This window comes from Mustela lutreola, chromosome 4, assembly GCF_030435805.1.
Source record: "Mustela lutreola isolate mMusLut2 chromosome 4, mMusLut2.pri, whole genome shotgun sequence".
Lineage (NCBI taxonomy): Eukaryota > Metazoa > Chordata > Mammalia > Carnivora > Mustelidae > Mustela > Mustela lutreola.
Window position 1 is genome coordinate 107,275,283 of NC_081293.1, and position 16,112 is coordinate 107,291,394.

The following is a 16,112-nucleotide window of genomic DNA, read 5'->3' on the forward strand; positions in this document are numbered from 1 at the left end:
GAACTCGTGACCCAGAGATCAGGAGTCGCACGCCAGCCAGGCGCCCTGCGAGTTTGCCTGCGGGGTGAAGACAGTGTTTTGGGAACGAGGGAGAAGGGAGGGTTGCACAACGATGGGAATGTACTGATTGTTCGCTCCAAAGGGCAGATTCTGAGTTAGGTGACTTTCTCCTCAATACATGATTTTCTAAAGTGCATTTCACCACCCATCTCTTCCCAGCCACGAGCCAGGCTCCCCTAAACACAGGGTACCCTGGACGGGTCTGCACCATGAGCCTGGCTCCTGACCACGCTCCTTCTTCATGTGTGCCCCCCACTTTGTAAACTGTCACAGCGTGACTTCAGGCAGTGGCTGCTCAAGCCCTCCTTGGAGGAGTCAAAGCCAAGGTCTCCTCCCCAGTGGCCGCTGCTGAGCGTACCTTCTGGGGGAGGCGGACATGGTCCACTCCATGGACTCTGGGCCCCGGCCCATTCCTGCTCTCACCACAGCATCGAAGGTGCCCCCTCAACCCCACACACAGGACTGGCACTCCAGGTGCTCAGAGGTTACGACCTGAGCACCACTGACTGGAGGAGGTCATCTGGAGGACGTGATCGCCAGCTGACGGATCAGAGGGACCCCGGCCATGGGAGACTCCTGACTCCCTCCCTATTTGGGAATATGTATCCCATATGCCTCCCCTGCTGTCAGAGGTTGCCCCAAGGACACGGCCCTGGGAGAGGGACAGGGTGTTGAGACCATCCATAGAATACACATGACTGAACCCCATCAAGGCTGCTTTAGAAACTCTAAGGTTTGGGGGTGGGGTGGAGATCTCATCTTGGGGAGCCCAGAACAAGCCTCGAGTGTAAGTTCCCCTGCTCCTTACGATGTGAAGTGCTGGGCTCGGGAGCAAAGGGTCAAGAAAGAATTCTGGAGGCATCTTCAATCCAAGAAAGATGTTTTTATTCAAGCACGGGACAGGACCTGTGGGCAGAAAGAGCTCCCCAGGGAGTATGAGGGGTGACCAATTCTATACTTTCAACTTGGGAGGGGTTTGGAATGAGTGTAAGTCTCTAAGGGATTTGGAAGCAAGATTTCCAGGACCTGGAGGGGCTACATGTGGCTAGGACAAAGTCATTTACTACAGTCCAGTAAACCCTAAGTCATCAGAACCTTCAGATGTATATCGGGGGCCATATGCTTGGTGGGGGAGGATTGTTAACATGTTTCATAGAGATAAAGGAAGTTTCCAAAGGGATTTTTACAGGATCTTGGAGATTGGGCTGAGGTCAGGCAAAGGCTGCCTTTTGCCTCTAGCAGAGTATTAACATCGAGGCAGCTGAGCTTCTGGAGGAAGGTCACTCTGCCTGTCCTGAAAATTTGTCAATGGGCTCTAAGTTACAAGGAAGTTTAATTTTTTTTTTCTTTTGCCTTTGTTCTCCATGTTGTGGACACCCGCGCCAGCCCTTCTGCAGTGCTGCCTGGCGCTGAGCTCCGAGCAGGTGTCAGCTCTCACCCCCGAAGCCTGAGGCTGTGAACTAGCACAGCTCTGCCTGTCACCACCTCTGTCCCCTCCTGACCCCTTCCCCTTCCCTAGGACCCCCAGGAGCCCTTTTGAACAATAAAAGAGGGCTGCTTGGGGGATGAAAGGGAGACAGAGTGGGCTGTAGCGGGATGAGTGAGACAGTCAGGCTTCTGGGGCCCCGTGAGGCAGGGACAGACAGAGCACCACTGAGAGGTGGGCACCCCATGGCACTTCCACAGTGGGGTGCTAGGCGTTTCTCTGTTCCAGTCCAGGTTCCCCAAAGCAGGTGCACCTCCCCACTCTCCAGCCGGGGCCCTAGGGGACAGTGGGACAAAAAGATGGAAGGAGCCTGGATCCTGGGATCCCCACATGTGATGAAGCCCCCTGAGCAAGGACCATTCCATGGATGCTCCATGATCGGGACCCAAATGTCCCTGAGCCGAGCCATGGAGGTGGGACTTCTGCTAGTTAAGTGGTCGGTGTGCGGCATTCTCTCTGGAAGCATGCTCCCCCTCCTCCCCTTCCTGCCTCCCCATCCCCTGCTGGGGCCACAGGTCCCTTCGATGACCCCTGTCCGCGGCACTCTAGCAGCCTGGATCATGGTGGCCTCCTGCTGCCGCCAGGCCAGAAAGGAAGGAATGGCAACATCCTTACAGAAAGAGAGAAGGGGGAGAAGCCACGCCTGGTGAGGGAAGACGTATAAGGATGTCACCTGCTTGACCCCAGGAGCTGGCCTTGACCGCCCACCTCTGTCTTACGTCTCCCCCCAAGCTCTTCTTTCCGGCTTTCCTCCTAACTCGGGCCAAGGAAAACCCAAACCTGATGAGACCCCCTCCCTCACCCCCGCCCTGGACCATCCTGACTCGCACTACCCTGAGTCCCTCCCCTCTGGAATGACCTACAGTCACCTTCACCTCATTATATAACACACAAAAACTGCTCCAACAGGAATTAGGAAATGGAAACTTTCCCATGAAACCTACATAATGGGGCGCCCGGGTAGCTCAGTCAGTTAAGTGTCTGATTTCAGCTCAGGTCATGATCCCAGGGTCCTGGGATCGAGCCCCGTATCAGGCTCCCTGCTCAGTGGGGAGTCTGCTTCTCCCTCTCCCTCTGCCCATTCCCCCGCTTGTGCTCTCTCCCTCTCTGCCTCCCTCTCTCAAATAAGAAAGAAAGAAAGCCAGCCACATCATAAGGAAAGTGGAGGAAGAAAAGAGGGAGTCTTGGACTGAATCGTGCCCTCAAAATTCCCATGTTGAAGCCCTAACCCCCACCCCCTGCCCTGTGACTGAATTGGTTGAAATACGGTCCTCAGAGGGCCCCTAATCCATAGGACTGATGTCCTCAGGAGAGGCAGGGACACCCAGGAGGGTCTCTTTCCATGTGTGCCCGGAGGAAAGTGAGTGTGGACACAGCGAGAAGGCAGCCATGTACAAGCCGGGAAGAACCTGACGTGCCCACACCTTGATCTCGGACTCCCAGCCTCCCCCACTGTGACACAGAAGGAGTGTGTTGCTAAGCTGTCCGGCCCACGGCAGGAAGCTCCTATGGAGGGTTTACAAAAGCAGGTGCAATTGGGGGCTGAGGGCTGAATTCACCTGTGTACCTGCTGGTGAGGCTGGCCGAGCCCTTCACGGCCCATGCTCGCCCATGACCTGGATTGGGGAGATTCTTTGACTCTGGAGGACACACAGGAAGCCACAGAATTGCCAGAAAGCTCTCAGTTTAACAGCATCCTGACAAGGAAACTGCCTGGTCCCCTCTCAGACGCCCTGTGCAGAATGATGTGCACAGGACACACGGCCACTGCAGACCCCAACGCAGTAGCTACCGGCCCTTTGTTGTGACGTGTCTCCTACTGGCTTCTGGAAATGATGCTTGGCCTTCTGGTTGTTAGACTTGCCCCACTGCCTGCTCTTTGCCACCCTTGTCCTACCTTCACCCCACCCCGTGCTCCTGTGCACTGAGGTTTGCTTTCCTGGAGAGGTGGATTGGGAACGCGGCACACATACAGCAGGGAAGGGGACTGAATCCAAAACAGCAGGGCAAGAAGAACAAGGCACTCCGAGGGCTGAAAACCAGCCCCACCTCTTGCCCAGGCCAGCGCTGCTTGAATGAACCCTTTCCAGCGTGGTTTCCTCTAGCGGGGGCCAGCGGTCCACCCCCAAAGAGCCAACCACAGCCTCAAATAAACATGCCTGAAATTGAATGTGGGAGATTATCAGACACACACTCTGCTGGACCCTTTGAAAGGTTATGGTAATGCAGGTTGAGTTAGAATGTAAATTATTCCGGATATTCAGGCAAAATCGCCTCTTTGTCTCCATTAAAAAGTTTTATTAAAATTACAGACGATTGGAGATTAAAAGTTCCATCGTTTAAAAAACTTCAGTCACCCAATTGTCTCTTTAAAAAAGAAAACAAAACAACTTGCCGGTGATTTACTTTTCTCTGGTCCTAAAATGCTATCTTGCTAATTTCAATTATTTCTCATGAATCTGAAGTAGTTTCTCTTCTTGTTGTGATAGAAAACCATCTTTCCAACTTGTCTCTGAAGGATGCTGGTTCAAAAGAAGTTCATAGGAAAACATGGTTTTCACCTTCTAGTGTAATCTGGTGCCCACTGAGCTAAGAAAATTAACCAGAACTCCGAAATCGAGAAGATATTGAGAAGAAATATCCACAGACCTGCTGCGGACTCTCCGGGCAGTGAGTAGAGCTCTTCTTGGTGTCCTCGGGGCGGGGGGGTACCCACCTCCATCAGCCCCTGGCACCTGCCCGTTGCCAGCAGCTGCATTTCTCCGGGTGAAACCAGGAAAGCTAAGTTCCGTTTACACCGAGGCCAGAGAGTCTAACTCTCACTCGGGAGCAAAATCCAAACCCCAGGGTAGCGGCGGACTCAGGATCGCCGTCCTCGAGGTGTCCGGGTGAGGGCGGTAACAGGCTGGCGACGGGTGTCATTTCCCAGTGCGCGCGCTGAGGCTCGGCGCTGGCCCGGGAGGGTGGGGCAGCCAGAGGGCAGCTCGCGCGCAGCTCCCCCTCCCCGCCCCACCCCCCGGCTCTGTTCCGACTCCCGGGTGCCCCCCCGCGCCTCCCGGTCCCGCCGCCCGCGAAGGGGTCGTACCGGGAGCGCGCACACGTACATGAGCGCGCACACGCGCGCACTGGCCGAGCGAGCGTAGCTGCCGCCACCACGAAGGCCTCAGCCACGGCGCAGGACTTTGTTTGAGGGGGTTCAGACCCTTGCAAAGGTTTCCCACAGCCTCTCAGCTCCGCCCGCCTCGGTGCCAGACCCCCCGCGGTCGGGCCGGGTCCTCACACTCCAACCACAGTCCCCCGCAAGCCCGCGCTCTTCCGGATCTAAGGCCACACGGAGCCAGGCCCTGCCTAGCGGCCCCGCGCTCCTTCTCCTCTCCTCGCGCCGCCCTGGCCGTCCTTCCCAGCCCGTCCCGCTCGTCTCGCCGGTCCTGGACGTCCGGGTGCCCCGCGCCGGCTCCCTGCGCTCCACCTGTGCGGGTGCACCTGCTCTCTGGGCGATCCCGGCCCCGCCTCGAGCCTCGATACCTCCCGACCCGGGCTCCGCAGCGCTCTCTTCCCCCACCGCATTCCCGATGAGGACTGCCCGCAGGCCTCAGCACCCCTGCGACTCTATCACACTCTGCCATGGTGCCTGCATCCCCACCGGGACTTCTGGTGCCCACCCCACGACCTCTGTTGCCCCTTGGGGGCTGTGTCCTCACGTTCTGGCCCGGGCCCCTCTGTCCCTCGCTGCCACGCTCCTTCCAGGAGTGCAGGGACCGCCTCTGCTCTCAGCAGGGTGGGCCCCGCTGGGTTACTCCTTGGGTTCGCTGCCCCAGGGCCCGGCTGTGGTCTCTGCTACCCTCACCCGTACTCTGGAAGCCTTCAGCCTCCAGGCAGGACTTAGGGTTCTGGCTCTAATTAGGATGGATTAAGCACGTTCATCCTCTCTTCCACTGATTGCAACTAAAATCTTGGGACAGACTAAAAACACCAGCTCTTGGAGAACTCTGAAAAGTAAATAAGAACAGATGGATGGGTAGAGACCTCACACGCCAACAACAGCGTATGGTGGTGAGTTTCTTTTTTGCTGGGGTGCAGGGTGCTTCCTTCCATGTTGCCTGACTAAGAGTTTAGGGAAGCCCAAATCCTGGAAGTGTGGGCAAACACAGACCGGCAGAACTCCAAAAAGGGGGGCCTCTAGCCAGAGAACATGCAAAGAGATGTTCGGCTCCCTCTCCACACCCCACTTTGGGGTTCCCAAAGGTTAGTGGGGGTGGCAACACCCCCAAGGCTTGGTTGTCTGCTGCAAAAAGTGTGTACTTGCTCGGGACACACCACAGCCCAGCTTCCTTCTTCCTGGTGGGGCCGGTGGGGGGGGGGGCAGGGAGGGCACACCAAGAACCGGTGAGCTGGGAACTGCTTTGTGGGCAACATCCCAGAGCAGATGGGGCCAGAGAAGATCCTTTGGCTCTGTGTGAGAAATCCGGGGGTCCCGCTGGGCTGTGCATGCAGGGAATGAACAGAACCCTCATAGCAGAGACTTTAAGAACTAACCCATGAAGCAGACACTACCCAGTACCCTGATTAGTCCCTGGGGGCACGGATATGAGGCGGACCAGAATAGCCCAGCAAAGGCTCTGGAAGTTGAATTAACATTGGATGCAGAGCTCACAGAAGATGGGTCGGGACCTACAGAGTGAAGCTAGCTAGGCTGGCAGTCTGCTGAAACAAAGCAGGGGCACCTGGGGGACTCAGCCAGTGAAGCGTCTGCTGCAGCTCAGGTTAGGATCTCAAGGTCCTGGGATCAAGCCCGGAATGGGGCTCCCTGCTCAGCAGGGTGTTCTCCTTCTCCCTCTGCCTTTCCCCCCTACTCATGCTCTCTCTGTGTCTCAAATGAATAAATAAAATCCTAAAAATGAGAGAAAGAAAGAAAGAGAAAATGGTAAAAAAAAAAAAAAAAAAAGAAGTCATGGAAGCATCTATCTTCTAAATTTCATGGCACTGTATGCCAAACAAAAGACACCAGAACAGCCACCAGCTGGCAGGGCTGTGGTCTGATTGCTTGGGTGGCCCCAATCCTGCCCACTGGGACTGGAAGAGAGGAACCTGTCCTCTGCCTTCAAAAGCAAAGGGCTGTCTGTGCAGCCCAGGGACTGGGACAGGATTGGGAGGGGGTCTCCTGTGACTCCGGGCTCACAGAGGAGATATTTAGGGAGGGCTGTTCTGTGGCATCTGCAGGGAGAGACAAGGGTCTCTTCCTGAGCAGGGAATCAGCTGGATCTTCCTTGGTTAGGGACGTCAGAGACACGTTGTTCTGACCCTTGAGTGAGTGTCCCAGTGGCCATGGGGCTGTTAGATGTAGACTGTGGGTCTCACACGCAGACTTTTTTAATTCAGGAAGTCCAAGGCCTGAGGATTTGCATTTTTTTTAAGATTTTATTTATTTATTTGACAAACAGAGATCACAATTAGGCAGAGAGAGCCAGGAGGAAGCAGGCTTCCCGCTGAGCAGAGATCGGATGTGGGGATCATGACTGGAGCCTAAGGCAGAGGCTTTAGCCCACTAAACCACCCAGGCGCCCCATTGAGGATTTGCATTTTTAACACATTTTTAAGTGTGGCTACTGTTGGTAGTTGAGGACCTCCCGTGGAGAGCCGCTGTTTACTGTTTCCTAATCTGCTCTGAGCTCACCTGTCAGGCTGCTGGTGCTGCTGGAAGGGAACTTACCCAAGTCCTCAGGGGACTGGACTTCCCCCAGGACAACGCCCTCCCTGGGTGCAGAACAATAAACAGGTCTTAGACAGACGGTGGTCACTGAGCACGCCATCCACGTGGGGTGATCTAGGGAGTAGCAGTAACTGAATTCACTTTGCGTCCTACAGCTGAACCCCAGGGATTGCGTGCTGCCACTTGGGAAAGCCCACGAGCTCTGTTGAACACTGATTATGAAGGGGTGTTGGGCCCCTTTGAGGGGGGATCTAAACAATGACAGTGCAATGTGGCCGTCCCCGATGGAGGAGCAGGGAGCCAGCTAGTACCCCTCCACGGAAGCCGGGGGAAGCCTCTCCTCCAGCCAGCTCCAGACTGCCCAGGTGCCCCTGTCACTTCAGTGTGTCCCGCCGCTCAGAGAGGGGGGCCATGTGCGGCTCAGTACACGAGAGGTCAGGGGAGCCCCAGCTCTGCGCCTGCTCTCCAGAGAGGGGAAGACAGTAACGTGACCTGGACATTGCCCAGCTCACCCCAGTCACTCCGGGTAAGCCCTTGGAACTCAGGACCCCCACACCCCAGGTCACTCCCATGGCCAAGGATGGAAGCAGACATCAAGGGACAGGCAGGGACTGGCTCGCAGTCACGGAGGGTTGGTGGAGTCAACCCCACGAGCTATCCTGGGGGAACAGCAGATTAACCCCCAACCTGAGTTTCCAGGGTGGTTTTCTGATTTTCTTTTAGAGGTTTTATTATTTTTTTTAAGATTTTTGTTTGACTTTTTAGAGAGAGAGCCGGGAGGGGCAGAGAGAGAGGAGAGAGAGAGAATCTTCAAGCAGACGGGGCGCTGAGCGTGAAGCCCGATGTGGGACTCGACCCCAGGACCCTGAGATCGTGACCTGAGCCAAAACCAAGAGTTGGAAGCTCAACTGACTGAGCCCCCCGACCCCACCCCAGGTGCCCTGACTTTCCGATACAACAAGGAAGGCTGGAGCCCATCTCTGAAGGCACAGATTAGGCTCACTGTCTCTTAAAGCAAGATTTTCCTTGATTTCCTCAGTTGTCAAAGGAGAAACTAGGGGCACTTTCCCACCTTCACACTGGGTCCCTAAAGGTGGCTTGGTCAGGGACAGTTGTCTCCACAGCTCAGCAAGCAGACTGCGAAAATATCCCGTTCCGTGCTCTGGCTGTGCAGTACGTCGTAACCTGTCTGCTCGTTAGATGCAACGTGAATTCTTCCAGCTTTGCTTTCTAGTACACAATGAGAGGAGCCCTTCCGGCTTTGCAAACGTGTGCTAGACTGCGTGCTAAAGGATTTTTAGACACTCTTCAGACAGGCGACTCATTCCAGAGGCATTTTACATGCACAGCTTATTCATTCGTAACTTTTAAATGTACGTCACAGAGGTACGTTATGGTCCAGTAGGAAAATGAAGGGAGGCAGGAAGGGAGGAGGGAGGAAAGGAAGGGGGGGGTGAAAAGGGGGAGGGAAGGAGGGGGGAGGGGAGGGAGGGGGGAGGGGAGGGGGGAGGGGAGGGAAGGAAAGAAAGAGGGACAACACAGCCATTAGGTAGCAAAGCAGCAGAACAGGGAAGGCAGGTGTCTTCGTGCTCTCAGACGCATGCATGAGCTCTCCCACCTGCACCAGGGAGCGTCCCTGGGCTCCTCTCAGGTGGTGGGTCATACCCGGCCCCTGACCTGTGCTAGGATGGTAGACCTGCAGCATGAGCCTAGGCTCCTTTCCCTGCAGATAAGGGTAGCCTCTCTGCAGAGAGGACTGGGAGCTACAAGTCTGTGGCGGCGCCACACACCTTCCCTGCCATCCCTGGGGCCATGGGAGCCACAGCCATCCACTAAGAACAAGAGAGAGGGCAGCAGGTCTGACGACATCATGTGGGGCCCGCGCCCTCAGAGCCCTGATCATCCACCCCCGGGGGCATGTGTCTCTGGGGCTCAGGAAGACGATGACACTTTTGTCACTCAGCTGGAGGGGAAAACACGCCGCCCAGCAGTCCCGGGGTTACACGGTGGCCGGTCCTTTGGTGTAAAAGCTTCCAGACCCAAACCTGGTGGCGTCGTGAGGAGGCATGACAGCTCCTGGGGACAATTCAGAGACATCCAAGTCAAGAGGGTCTGAGTGGGAAATGGGAAGCTGACCATGTCGTTCTCTCGGGGTGACGAAGGCTGGCAAGCCTCGGTGCCCCACGCACTGGCCTGTCTGGCCGTCTGCCCACGCCGCCCCACGGAGGTCTTCAGAAGGGAGGGATTCCGTGCCAGTGACATCAACCGGTTATGGGAATCGAATTCCCAATAGATTTCTACCCATGTAGAAGTGTGAGTAGATTTGGAAAGAGTCTTCTTTTTTTCTGACAGGAAGTCTATGGTGACTGACCGGCAATAAGGCTGTTTTTTCATTCAAAGTACGTGACATGTGCCTGAAACTGACTGGACTGTGTCTTCAGCTCTGAGGCTTCAAAGCAAAGGTACAATAGGGCCTCCTGGTTGGCTCAGTTGGTTGGGCCTCTGGCTCTTGGCTTCAGCTCAGGTACTGATCTCAGGGTTGTGGGATCGAGCCCTGCGTGAGGCTCCCTGCTCCGCTAGGAGTCTGCTTGAGACTCTCTCTCTCCCCCTCTGGCCCTCCCCCTGCTTGCACACTCACTCTCTCTTTCTCTAAAATAAATAAATAAATCTTTTTTTAAAAACTTAAAAATGAAGCAATGTTACAGTAGGGGCTCCTGGCCAGCTCAGTCGGTGGAGGTTGGAACTCTTGATCTTGGAGTCATGAGTTCGAGCCCCACATTGGGTGTAGAGATTACTTTAAAAAAAAAAAAAAAAAAGGAATGCTACATCAAAAACTAATGATGTATTGTATGGTGACTAAGATAACACAATAAAATTTTTTTAAACAGAAATATAAAAAATAATAGTAAAAAAAGGAAATTAGGCAAAGGTACAAAAAAAAAAAAAAAAAAAAAAAAAGAATCCCTGAAATTTCATCCTTTGCCTCTGTTAAACTTATGATAAAAGTTGACATAAGTTTAAAATTTCACCAGGGGTATGCAGATTTTCAAAATTATTCTCAGAAATGCATGCCAAAAATTCACAGGCCGCTGCCTTAAGGAGATTCCCGCCATAGCAACATTATGAACCGATGTGGTACTCTAGCCCTCTTATCTGGTCTGTATCTCAGGCCCGCTCTGCACAGAGCCCCCAAAAGTGCTGAGCGACAGCACGGGTTCCTGCTGTTCACCCCCTTTGGGGACTGAACGTTTGTGTCCCTCCCAAATCTGTACATTGAAACCCACCCACCATGGGATGGTTTAGGAGGTGGGGCCCCTGGAAGGCGATCAGGGGTAGATGAGGTCATGAGGGCGGGGCTCGTGACGGGGTTAGTGCCCTTGTACCATGGGCAGACCAGGGCCCCCACCCCCCCGCCAGGACACAGGGGAAGGCAGCGGGCTCTAAGCTAGGAAGAGGGTCCTCACCGGCACCAGATCCACAGGCGTCCTGATCATGAACGGCTGCCCTCCAGAACTTCCAGAAGTAAATTCCTGTTGTTTAGGGGAACCAACCACGTGATTAGAGGTCTGGACACTCAGCTCCCCGATACTGACCTCCGGGGACCTCCGGCCCGTCCCGGAGGTCAGTATCGGGGAGCTGCAGACACTCAATCGTAGGGCCAGTGGTCTATTCCGCCACATCTAGCTGATGAAAACTGGATTAAAAAAAACTCGGAACAGCCAGATTCGAGGGAGTATATCATCTGTGCGGTGAACATGCCCGGAGGGAGGCTCACACTGGCCCCATGTACAGAAGTTCCTCCACCTGGGACCGTTCGGCTCAGCCTGTGCACCTGCCTTTCCGGCTGTTCTCTTGTATCCTTTCTAACAAGACGGTATCCAGAGGTGTAGTCTTTCCCTGAGTTGTGCGAGTCATTCTAACAAATCAGCAAACCTGAAAGGGGTTGTAGGAAGCCCCAGATGTGAAGTGTGGACATCCCAGAACCCCCCCCCCACCCGCCTTGCCGCTGGCATCCTAAATAAGGGCCACGTTGTCAAGTCAAGACCTTATCCTTGAACTCGTGAGCTCTGACCTGACTCCAGGTAGTTCATGTTGGATTCGAGGCGAATCGTAGGACACCCCCTGGTCCCCCCCACCCCCCACCCCTGCTGGTGGCAGAGTTACGTGAGAGCAGGGACTGCCTCTGCGCCAGGCACTCTTAGAATCCCAGAATAGGTACGGAAGCGCTGTTACTATGTAAAATTCGGAAAGTCACATCGAGGAAAAACAAGTTGTTGGTGGTTTTTTAAGGGTTTATTTATTTATTTATGGGAGAGAGAGCTCAAACAAGGGGAGCAGCAGGCTCAGGGAGAAGCAGGCTCCCCACCGAGCAGAGAGCCCGATGCGGGGCTCGATCCCAGGACCCCGAGATCACGACCTGAGCCGAAGACAGACGCTTCAATGACTGAGCCACCCAGGCGCCCTGAAAAACAAGTTTCTAACAAAAAAACCTATGACAACCTGCCCGCAGCGCTGACCCGAGTTACACGAGGCTGCGTGGTCTTGATTCATCCCTGTCTCGGGAACGTCGTAGGGTTTGCTGCCCCAGACCTCGCCGTGTCTGCTGTGTACCTACCATGTGATCTTTCCAAAACGCAACCATGGCTCCACTCCAAAGCATGTCGTCCCAGAATACTTTCCCATCAAGAAGGTAACGTCCTGACTCTCCTGCATACGTAGAGCGGACACATGTCAAGGACCTGAATCCAATAATTCAGGAGGAAAGGGCAAAGGGTCGCATCGGTTCCAGAGAGCTTTCAGGAGGTCAGGGTTCCTGGCTGGTGTCCTAGCGGGCCCACGTTCCGTGGCAGCTCTCCCCCGGACAGAAACGCTTTGCAGCTCTACCAGAAACCGTCCCCCGGTGAGCCTGGGGCTTCACCACGTCTGGGACACCTACCTCAGAATAACCCTGAGTCAACCCAGCCCCTTCCCTTGACAGACCTTGTGTCGCCTGTACCCTCAGTGACGTGGACAGGTCACAACACCCACCTTGGGACCTCCTTTCCATGATCCGCATGATGTTTCATAGCGGTACCTAACTTGGGGAGGTTCGATAGAAGACTGGGGCCCATGCAGCGGCCTCCCAGTCTCCTGGCTATTCTCATGGTACTTCTGGAGAGCTAGGGGTCCTCCTGACTCCTCACCTGTCTGGTACCCACAGAGGGCTCCGTGTTTGGGCAAGCTCTGCCCCGTCTGGTCCTCACCTGCAAATCTCAACAGATCATACCGGTGAGCCAGGTCTCTGCCCTCCCCTGCTCTCCCACTGCCCCCACCCTGGCCTCGCACCTGCCTGAGCCCTCGTTCCCTCCTCCGGGCCACTCTCCTGCTCCAGGTCCCTGCCAGCCCTCCTGTAAGGATGTGCCGGGCAGTCTGTGCCGGGTCTAGGGAGCTGATGGTGACATTGTCGAGAATTTTACCAGCCCGCCGTTCACCATGTTCTGAAAAGCTGAACTAACGCACCAATTACAGAAAAACTTGAGAAAATGCCCCTGGGGTCTTCGAGGACGATCAAGTGTTTGATACATTAAGATGACGGAGGTTTCCGCTTAATCCGTGGAAGTCAGGATTCGAAATCGCTTGCCAGCAGGGTGCCCGTTAGAGTCAACAATAGTAAATGTGTTAAGGAGTTCACAGGTGGGACCCCTCTCTGTCTGTCAAGCCAGGGCCACATCCGAAACCCGCAGCGCTGGCTAAGACCACCGGACAGCGCTCTGTGAGAACCAGAAATTTATAGCAGAGATCGTTGTGCATTTTGTTACTGTTTCTAAGTTGTATACGACACGTTCTTGTTGATGTAGGGAAGATGTTAGGGTTTGAAGCCGACAGCTGAGAAAGAATGCTTGTGATGTCTTTGGTGCAGAGAGGTGATTTTATTCAAGCACGGGGACAGGACCCCTGGGCAGAAAATACTTTCAAGGTGGGAGAGGGTTAGAGAGAGCTTGAGTCTCTGAGGAATTTTGGAAGCAAGGTTTCCAGGACCTTGAGGAAGCTAATTATTGTTGGAAAAAGGTCATTACTACTGTGTAATAAAACCCAAGCCGTGAGACCCTTCAGATGTATATCAGTGGCAACATGCTTGGGGATGATTCCTAACACGTATTGGGGGCATTTAGAAATAATGGAAGTTTCCAAAGGAATTTTGATACATTAAGTTAGACTTACAGGGTCCTGGGAGTCAGGCCAGGATTGGTTTTTACCCTTAGCTTAGTATTAACATCAAGGCAGCTGAGTCCCCAGAGGAATGTCGTATTTCAAGGACTTGTCAGTGGGCTGTAGGTAGTCGGGAAATAAAATAATTTCTCTTCCGCCTTTGTTTCCCACATCAAGTATAATGCATGATAAACACAGACTTTTAAAAAATATTTTATTTATTTGTCAGAGACAGAGACAGAACAGAAGCAAGGGGAGCAGCCTGCAGAAGGAAAGGGAGAATCAGCTTTCCCGCTGAGCAGGGAGCCCTGCATGGGAAACCCACACGGCCCCTCCCATCAAAGCTGGGAGGCTTCGCTGGTCCCTGGCCCCACTATAGCTTGGGGAGGGTCCAGGGCTACAGACAGAGGGTCCCAGGGCTCCCTAGTTTCTTCCTCCTCCATGGAACCTAGGATCTGCCTGATACGAAACCAGACTGCCAGGCTGGCCCCTCTCCGGTTCCGAAAATGCTCTCCAGCTCCAGATTCTCTTCCCGGGACCAGGAGGGAGACACCCATACACACGGGGCTTTCCCTCACAAAAGGACAAGTTCTACTCCGTTTTCAGAGCTTCCCTGTCTCCGTCCTTTCTCCATCCTTAGGCCAAAGCGGCACGTTTTGGGGTGGTTCCCCCCATGCCACCTTCACAGACAGGCCATCGCCCATTCAGGTGTCTCTCCGGACGTCAACATCAGGTCCAACAGGCACCACATAGGGACAACCTTGTGGCACTTGCTAAACGCTCCACAGGGGGGCAGCTCAAGACCTCTGAGCAATGCTGTTTCATGGCAGAATGTCCACACCACAGCCCGTAAACATCACCCCTTCCTTGCTCAAGCCCATAACCTGTGGGAGATGATGAGTACAGTCTGTTTACGGGGTGAGGGACGTTTACAGACCGCCCTGCAAGCACAGGGAGCCCAGCCTTGGACTGTCACAGGCCAAGGTCAGATCTTTTGAACTCCTTCTCTTAGGGACCATGTTAGGGCTTTTTTTTTTTTTTTTTTTTTAATTTTATTTATTTGACAGGGAAAGACACATCGAGAGAGGGAGCACAAGCAGGGGAAGGGTCAGAGGGAGAAGCAGACTCCCCGATGAGCAGAGAGCCTGATGCGGGGCTCGATCCCAGGACCCGGGGATCATGACCCGAGCTCAAGGCGGTCACTTAATGACTGAGCCCTCCATGGCCCCCCATGTTAGGGCTTTACTAATACAGAGGATGCCTGGTGGGCTCATCAGTAGAGGACACGACTCTTAATCTCCAGGTCGTGGGTTCAAGCTCCACCTTGGTACAGAACCTACTTCAAATAAAAATTAAAGAAAATATTTTTTAAAAACTGGGTTTCCAGAAGGGACGAGGTATGAGCAGGTGAGCTGCAAAGGAGGGTCAACCTAATGACAATTGTCCCTCAGCTTCCCGCATGGAGATAAAATTAGGCCCAAATTTTTGTTTGTTTGTTTTGTTTTGTTTAGTTCATTTGACACAGAGAGAGAGATCACAAGCAGGCAGAGAGGCAGGCAGAGGGAGAGGAGGAACCAGGCTCCCTGCTGAGCAGAGAGCCTGATGCGGGACTCGATCCCAGGACCCTGAGATCATGACCTGGGCCGAAGGCAGAGGCTTAACCCACTGAGCTACCCAGGCGCCCCCCCAAATGGTTTTTCAAAGAGGTGGACATAGAAGCTCCATCTGACCCAGCACCTGCACTCCTGACACACACCCAAAAGAATTAAAAGCAGGGACTGGGACAGTGCCACATTCACAGCAGCTCTATCCACAGTAGACAGAAGGCGGGTATAGCCCACGTGTCCATCAACGGATAAATGGATAAACAGATGCTTAGACACACGATGGAACATGATTTCGTCTAGAGAAGGAATGAGATTTTGATCTATGCTGTTCGATGCATGGACCTTGAAAACAGGGAAATAATCCAAACAAGCAAAAAAAAAAAAAAAAAAAAAAAAAAAGTCAAACACTGAATGATTCCACCTTCTTCAAGGACCTAGAACAGGCAAATTCATGCAAACAGAGTAGATTCGCAGGCACAGGGGCTGGGCGCAGGGGGAAGGAAATCCTGTGTGGGGTTCAGAGCTGTGCCAGGGATGACAGAAGATTTCTGGGCACGGATGATGCTCAGCGTTGCGAAACTAAGGCACTGAAATATGCGTACGGACGACTGCAATGGCAGCTACTACCTGAGGTGTATTTCAGCGCAATAAAAAAGAAAGGAAAAGAAAAAAAGCCAGTCCAGAGCACGGACGTGCACCTGCCCTCTGAACCCCCATGTCCCGCCCCTGACAGGGGTCAGAGGGACCCGACAGCCGAGATCCCATCACAAGGAAGAGGCGAGAAGAGCAAAATCCCAAACCCTTGTCCCAATCCAGAGCCACCTTCTCTCTCTGCCACGTTTCTTACTTGATGAGCAGTAAACAGATTTCCTTCTTCAGGAAAAAAAATAATAAACTGTGTTTCCGTAGAAAACTGTGTGTTGTCTGCAGACACCCTTCCCGACCATCTGCTCTGCGACCCAGCCGGGATCCACAGCCTGGCCCCTGGGAGAGATCTGAGTGAATTCTCCCCCTGGGGCTCCTGGAGGACAGCCACTCCCCAGCCTGCAGTGCACCTGTT